Consider the following 8,701-nt stretch of genomic DNA (forward strand, 5'->3'; position numbering starts at 1 on the left):
GAGAATAGTCTAGAGGAATTCGAAATCCCTCTGGTAACGTTGGAAGAAGTAAAGAAAGCCTTGGAAGCTATGCAAAGGGGGAAGGCAGCTGGGGAGGATCAGGTAACAGCAGATTTGTTGAAGGATGGTGGACAGATTGTTCTAGAGAAACTGGCCACCCTGTATACGCAATGCCTCATGACCTCGAGCCTACTTGGAAGAACGCTAACATAATCCTAATAGACTTCAGACTCTGCCCAGGCGGCGCTGCGGAAAAACCCGTCACCAGCGCCCCCATCGCAGCCTTGGCGCTAACTGGGTAGTGCAAGAAGAGCTGTCCGCAAGCGAAGGTGCATAGACCACAATGGACCCTTCTCTTTCGTTTGTGTTGAGGCACGGTTTCCTAAAAATCAAGGACCTGGAAAACTTCTTCCGCCTATCCACGCGTCGGAAAGGAAGCTCAGCAGGGCGAAGTACGTGTACAATATAAAATAAAGTCTCAAGTGTTATTTCGGCGTGCTGCAACTCGCAAGTACGGAGAGCATCATGTTTGTCTATAGGCATATCAGCATAAAAATCTAAGCATTTCAAATTGGTTCATATTGAATATGTCCTGAACGCAAGACTTAAGTATCTCCTATAGTTTTTCTGTATTTTATCGTAATGTTTTGTCTCGCAATTATTTACAGAGAGCAAATCTTTTAATAGCCTTTTCCAGGGCAGCAGACAGAAAACGGTTTCCGAGGCAGCAAACAACTATCATAACGAAAGTAAGCTTCCTACAGTGCCTACGCGCTGCATCTTTCTTTCTCGCAGGAGCTACAGCATCGCTCAGTACCTTAATTTGAACTTTTCGCAGACGCTTCGAGCAACAAGCGCGCACAAATAAATGTAAATAAACGCGACATTTTTTTTCTTTACACACATGCGTTACCTCGCAATTACTCATCCAGTGCTCCTATACAGCAACTTTATTGCTCACAGTTGAAAAACGCAGTCGAGCAGGCTCAGTACATTGCGAAGCGTGCTTGTTGTATCGGCGCAGGACATGCAGAAATGTGCTCGCGATACGACGATGCTCTAGAACAGGATTTGGAATTCATAAACGAACCAAAATGTTTGGTTAAGCTGACCTGCCAAATCTCCCCGTTCCACTTGTTGAGTCAAGCGGACGCGGACGTCTGTTAAAAGGTGGAGATACCGATGGTACATAAGCAGGATGGTTCGCAACGTTGTTTTTTCTGTTACTAACGAAGCGGCGGCTGCAGATGCTTGAGTTTTCGCATGGTTACCACGGTCCTCCGTCAGGGCCACGCAACACAATTACAGAATAACAAAATTGTCGCACTTTCTCATGCGAGCCGCTGTGTTGTGGGGAATGCAAGTAATCCGATAAAACAACAGGTTGAACGGCCCGTATCCAGCGCTCTCGTCTTTCCCCTTCACACGATCGCAATGGAAATCGGTAAAACTGAACGTTATTATTCCGTCCTTCACATTCATGGCAATTTACAACACAACAGTAGCGTCGATTGCGGCGTTTCTTCGTAGCGCGCGGAGCTATCGTGGTTGCCGTCGCTTCCGCCATCAGTCTGAAGAGTGAGCCAGCAAGCGCTTTATGGCACTTCGGCGGCGCGTCCGACTAGCGTAGAAATTCATAGCTCTCTGTCTGGGTGTTAAATGCGCAAAACACTCGCAATATGGACCAAAATCTAGTTAAATCGTTGTTTCGCAGTTGCTATCTGCATAGGCAACTTAGCAAGGGAGTCGGGCTTCGCACTACTCAATTACTGCCTCTTCGCAACGGCAGGTGGCGTTACGTGTCTTGCAAAACTCCAGAGTCTGACGTCCATCCATAAGAAAGGGGACGCCAAGGACTTGAAAAATTATAGACCGATCAGCTTACTGTCAGTTACCTACAAACTATTTACTAAGGTAATCGCAAATAGAATGAGGAACGCCTTAGACTTCTGTCAAGCAAAGGACCAGGCAGGATTCCCTAAAGGCTACTCAACAATAGACCATATTTACACTATCAATCAGGTGATAGAGAAATGTGCGGAATATAACCAACCCTTATATATAGCTTTCATTGATTACGAGAAAGCCTTTGATTCTGTTGAAACCTCAGCAGTCGTGGATGCATCACGGAATCAGGGTGTAGAGAAGCCGTATGTAAAAATACTGAGAGATATCTATAGCGGCTCCACAGCCACCGTAGTCCTCCATAAGGAAAGCAACAAAATCCCAATAAAGAAAGTGCCGTGTCTGCTGTGCCCGCGGCACAGCAGAGGAAAAGTGCCCGAAATGTCTACGTTCACCCATGGCGTCACGTCCGCTATAACCCATGATGTCACATCCGCTCATTTCCATGGCGGCCGTCTTACGGAGCCGGCTGCCCTGCGAAACGGTCCGTATTCCGTGCCCACTTAGAGCGTGAGTAATTCATCTTTCCACGCTATATGCGTGTAATAAAGGATTGGGGCTGTGAGCAGTTTGATGCGTTACCTTTAGGTACCTTGTGCGCATATTTTGCCTCCTGGCCGCGTCAAATTGCAGCCGGCATGTGGAATGGGCCGTGGCATATTATATCGAGCTGCTCATGTGAGTGGTATTGCCTCCGTCAGGATCGTCACTGCGTGCACAGAACCATTCAGTAGTCTGGTTCAGGGAGGATGCGCGAAAGAATGAGGACGTAAGAAAACACTGGCATGACGAGGTGCTCCGTCAGATCGCGTTACATCGCGCTTTTTTTCTAAGACCATCTCGCTCGAGCGAGAGGATCTTAGAACAGCATTACTACTGCTTTTTTACAGCTTTGCTGCTGCTCATTTAATCGTCACCTGCATTCTTTTATTAATACAAATGACATCGCTGCGCGGAAAAGCGTCTCTTGAAGTTTCCAAACAAGAGCCAATGCCGCCGTGTCTGCTGCATACACGCTTGCCTTTCCTAACGCAGTTAAGACGCGGCACTAGCTCTGCTACTGCGTGATACAGGGTCACTGTGATAAGAAAATTAAAAAGAACAAACGAAATTAAGGCAGAAAATGTCAAACGTCGCCAAGCGTGATAAACGGACCTGCCTCGCTAGATGAGTTGAAGAAATCGGGGTCCTGAAGTCAGCTTCGCCGCAGTAGACTAGTGTTACGCGCTGAAGCATGTCAGAACTGAAGAGTGACCGCTCTCACCGACATAAATAATATGTGTTCCTTAATGATGTACGCGTGCACCTGCCGTCTCCTGTTACATTACGCGTACTGGCCGGCCTTCAGCGCTATTTCGGACGTGGCTGTGATGCTTTGAACCGTTGGTTTGTCGACCTCGTAAGCCAGTTCATGTTTACACGGCCATTTTTTTCTGAGCTGATGATTTCTTCCATAACAGCTACGTAATTTCGTGGTTTCCTGTTCAACTGCTTTGGTCATATGCGAGTCAAGGTTGTTCTCTTTAGCCGAGCGCAGTTTTCGAAAGCGAAACGACGCTTTTGCATCAGCATATAGTGCCGTCGCCCATTTACAACACAGTCAATCAATGTAATTTTGTATGTCACTGGGAAACCGCCGAACGCAGGGAACTCACTCGCATGCGGGGAACTGCATAACTAGCCACAGGATTACCGAGCCTCTTGGGAAGCTGCTTTGCATCAAAGGCCAGGTACCCTTGCTATGATTCACCACAAAATATTTTGTATGTCTAACCGCTTAACATATTTGTATTGCGGTGAAGCTAACCTTACGGAACCGAATTTCGCAACGCTTTTTAGACTCCTGCATCTCTACCAGCCACTACCAAACGCTTGTCGGTACGTCTCTTGGCAAAGGTCCAGGTAAATCTCGCCCTGTTGGGAGTTGGGGGGACTCACGTATATGAAAACTGCCAAGGAAAGCAGTTGCCCTGATGAATTCACGCTCCCCTGTCGAAACATTTGCACCAGCCTGTTCGACCACCGTTATCACCGCAACATATTTGTGTGTTGCGGTGAAGCATGCCGATATTGGGAAAGAGTTACGTGAATCTGGAATGTATGGTTTCTGTCAGCGACGAACCTAATGTTCTACTCTCATCAAAGCAGATTTTCGTGGCAGGATGCATGATGTCTTGAGAACTTTTGTTGGCTAAAGCCATACATACCAGGTTAGCTCTTGTCACAATAATACGCTTTACCGCAATACACAAGAGGCCTCGCTGCAAGACACGCCCGCCGTAGTTAGCCAAAACCTTATGTGATGGTTCACTGCAAAACACCTCCTGTATTGCGGTGAATCGTAATAAAGCACATTTGTCAGTTCAGAATTTAAAGACCCTTGCCCTTCGCTTTTGTAATAATATGACTCAGTTTAATGAGAACATGTATTCACTGCTAAAAACATCCACATTGAAATGGAGATATGAACACTGATGGCAGCCTGTGTGATGTTTTATCCCTTTACTTTTTTGTGTACTGTCACGCTGCCATTATTAAATTTTCCTGTACTTTGTTAGGTGCTGATGTACATAACATTATATCACAAAGAGCCCCTGTGTAATTAGTGTTCAAGGACCAGTGTGATGGCTTTACTCAAGAAAGGTTTGGGTTATGTTGTTGTGAAGGTTTTTTTTAGAGGTAGCTTTCTGAGAAGAAATCAGATGTCAGGAAATAGATCTCAATGGCACAGTAATCTTGGCTGCCTTTTGCTCAAACGTGCCCTAGACATAATTGAGTGATTTGCACTTGCAACTGGACAGCAGCCGTAGCTTGGGAGACCAGTGATATGGCATATTTTATCAAACTAGGTGACACATGGCATTACCAGTCCGAATAGACACCTGTTTAAATGTTTGTCACCTTTAACACCTAGATTTTCGAGCATGAATTCAGAAAAGTCTGTAGCACATTTAGAACCTAGATTTTAAATGCTGTATAAGTTGGCTTCTTGTTCACTGCAGCTGTGCTCGGCTGCTGTCCAAACGGGAGAGCACTTTTGCACAGCTTATTAGGGAATATTCTTATTTACATACCTTCTTTTTATTTATCTCGCCTACAATCACAATCAAATGTTTATGGCACATGAATGTGCTGTGCATGAATCTAACTTACAATGCCATGTTCAACAGCACAGTGCATGTAGCTTGTGTTGGTTCATTCAAGCTAAGCATTGCTACAGCCTTTAACTGTAGGTATCATGGTATGAGAGCAGAGAAATGGATATGCAAAGACAGTTGGGCACATTGAGACAACATCTTTGTTGTGTGTGAAAAGGTGACAGATACACAATATGGGGAGAACGCATGCACTTTCATATTTTCTCGCGCACAAAAAAAGCCGGAGGAATAAGGTTTCTTCACTGTGCCATAGAAACTATATGTTTGCTCTCAAAGGTAATTCTGATTCATTGGATATGTTCCTGTGCTGTGTTTATTTTCTTGAGTGTGCTTTAGTTTTTGCACGTTAATGTTTCAAACTCGTTTTTATTTTCACAGGCTGAACATCCCACGTCTTGGTTTGACTTCCTGGTACAGGATACTTGCACTTAGCATGGAGTGATGAAGCAAAGCAGTGTACTTTTATTAAATTTGCAGATTTTAGCAGTATAACAGCAGTTCACTAAAAAAACATGTGTGCTGAAAATAAAGTGTTCTTACCCACATTCCTCGTTGTCTATTTATTTATTTATTAATACTGTCAACCCTCATAGAGGGTCATAACAGAGAGGACAATACAATTACATAAATCGAATATGGACAATGTCAATGTACGTAAAGTTGCTTAACACTTGTCAATTCACAGTTAATAAGATGTTCACTTGAATGCTGTTCAGCACACTTCTGACATTTATCAAATACGTACAATGAATATCAAGTCGCACATATCACTTGGCACTTCAAAACTAAATCGAGAACTCCCATAAATATGCCTCAGCAGCATTTTCAAAGTCTGTGACATCTTTTAGGCTAACAATAGCGTTTGGCAATTGGTTCCACATTTCTATCGCATCCAGGAAAAATGAATATCGATATGTATCACTGTTGCTATGGTCCGGCTTTATGACGTAGTCGTGGTTAGTTCGCGGGTATCTTTTGCCTGGAGCATGTAGATATTTGAGCTTATCAATCTTAAGTTGATCCTGCATTATTTGATAAAGCACCTTCAGCCTATATTTTTTCCTACGTACCTCAAGAAGATCGAAGTTGCAACGCTGTAACATAAGCGCGACCGATTCCTTCCTTCGGTATGTGGAACAAATAAAACGCGCCGCCAGACTCTTTCCAACCTTCTCTTAAGCGTCACTTGATGGGGACTCTAAACAACGCTGAATATTCTAGTATCATCCTAATGAAGGCGGTGTATGCAATAAGTTTTACATTACGCGATGCACGTTCCAGTTTTTTTTCTAAGAAAATATAACTTTTGATAGGCAGTCATGCAGACGTTATCTATATGTTGGTTCCATGTCAATTTTGCTCATATCCCTGTATTCTCTTCAGCAAAACCACTAATATGGGGAACTGATCATGATAAGTGCTCATGAGCATGATAAAGAACAGCCTTGAACCCTACTCATGCACTGGTAAAATGTATAGATGCAGTGAAATTGAAACAGAAGGCAAAATAGCAAACATGATGCAGTATTTGTCAGACAATTATGTCAGCAATTTTTGCATAAAACGATTTACTTAGAGCATACTAGCACTACAAAGCACCCATCTTTTTTGTTAGGCATACATTACTACAAGGTCTTTAAAGGTGGCCACAAGAGAGATGCTGGCTTTAATGAGGAACTATAGAGGTTAAAGGCAGCCATGAAAATGTATTAAGAAATTATGCGATGCATAGCATTTACTCAGTTCAGAGAGCTTCCAAAGTTGCCATAAGGCCATGATAGCTGTGGATGAGGGAACAGTTGTAGCCCTATTTGGAGCATTAGAAATGAACATTAAGATCGAAACTTAAGTAACAACTCGTAGTGCAATTAAAAAATCTTGCTATACTTTTAAAAAGACAGTGAAATGGAATTAGTGACACAATTTTCTTTTCTTTTTACTTCATTTAGGTTCAATATACTGATTTTAGTAACACAATAAAGCAGAGTGGTGAAGCACATAAAAAAATGCTAGTCCGTTTCTATATTCTGCCTTCTCTAAATTCAAACTTCAGTAAAGTTAACTGAGAAAGCTACGGTGAAACCATTGCTTCAGCCTGTATGGTGCATAACAGCAGCAATCGCCAGCCTAACTGCTTGGGTTTACAGTGCCTTATTTGTATTGTGTACTTTTTAAGTTCTGAGCTACTGGAAGATTGATTAAGGTGACCAACATGCTGAACCAGTAGCTTACTGAGTAAAATACATGTAGAAGGGTGGAAAGATAGGACAGAGCACAGGGGATGTAATCCGTGTCCACCTAGTGGAAATGTCCATTTCATCCGCTCCTGAAGTTCTGATTGGCTGGGCTGGGGTATGCATGAGGAGGAGACATGCTCCCCCAGTTAATTTGCACTTCAGCAGAAGAGGATATGGACATGTCCACTAGATGAATACTTACAAAGCTATTTAATAAAGTACTTCTGTAACCAACATGCCTGCTATGCCATCCTTGCTTTCAATGTCTGTCTTAGTAAAAGTGTGAAAGAACCAGGTTTGCGCATGAAAAGTTTTCCTGAGGGTGTGTGCCTTGAAGCCCGTAGTGGTAATCACAGGAAACGGGGGTGGATCCAGAGTAGCACTAAAGGGTAAACCTTCATCGAAACAAATATGGAGGGAAGTGACTGCGTGCTCAAACTTGTCAGCTCACATGTTTGCCAAGACCAAGTGATGTCAGAAGTTGATGAAGCCTACATGGTTAATGTATAACCGCTTAGGCCAAAATTATTTAGATACTTTTTATGAGGACTACATATTTACTGGAAATCTCAAAATAATTATGTTAGTGCAGAATACATTCCACTAGTTGTGACGTCTTTGAAAGAATGAAAGTGTTTGAGTTGTACTTGTGTGGTGCATGAAGTTACTTTAAAAAAAAAACTCAGCAATGGAAACAAAATGCAAAGAGTAGTATTCGAAATAAATTGCCACCTCTTTAGGACTAGATGAATTCAAATAATAAGCAAATGAAGATCGGGCATACAAGATAGATGTTTCGGCTCCCACTTGAAAGCCTTGTTCACAAAGATTGTGAACAAAGCTCCAGTGGAGCCAGTTCTTATTTTTAATTTTTATGGTTGGCATCTAATTTAAACTACTTACCGTGCCTCTTTTGACCAAACCAGACAGGCTGCCATCAAACTCTTCACTACTTCAATGCAAATAATTGGAGGTTGGCAAATACATTTTTCTAATACGAATAGTAGGTAACGAATAGTCAAACACTGATGCATACAGTTACAGCAGGCATATCTATCTTGGAATTAAGCACCAAGCTTATATTGTCTAGTAAAAAAAGGACAGCTATCAAGGAAGACTAGGATTATTTTTAAGCAAAAGTAATTATACCTCATATACTTGAAGCAGATGTAGTGCTTCTGAAGAATCACGTCCAAACTGCACACACTAAAACACTAAGCTGGGATATTCAAAAAGACAAGTACATGTTTTGCTCGCCAAGTGACTTTTAGTGTGCTCAATTATGTAAAGTGTGATATTATACGATTAATGTAATTTGCTAATGTAAAGAAAGAACAAGCCAGGATCTCTTGCTTCATATATATGCGCTGAATCAAGAAGGTAACTAAGGAAGAAGAACAC

General features: G+C 42.5%; 1 long non-coding RNA gene across 1 annotated transcript; it reads left to right on the forward strand.

The window, feature by feature from the left end:
- The first annotated feature begins 2,326 nt into the window (after window positions 1-2,326).
- LOC140218858 (uncharacterized) lies at window positions 2,327-5,608 on the forward strand. The gene is made up of 2 exons (XR_011895051.1): window positions 2,327-2,415; window positions 5,442-5,608. It is a non-coding gene; the product is annotated as an uncharacterized lncRNA (long non-coding RNA).
- The last annotated feature ends 3,093 nt before the right edge of the window (window positions 5,609-8,701 follow it).

This window comes from Dermacentor andersoni, chromosome 6, assembly GCF_023375885.2.
Source record: "Dermacentor andersoni chromosome 6, qqDerAnde1_hic_scaffold, whole genome shotgun sequence".
Taxonomy (NCBI): Eukaryota; Metazoa; Arthropoda; class Arachnida; order Ixodida; family Ixodidae; genus Dermacentor; species Dermacentor andersoni.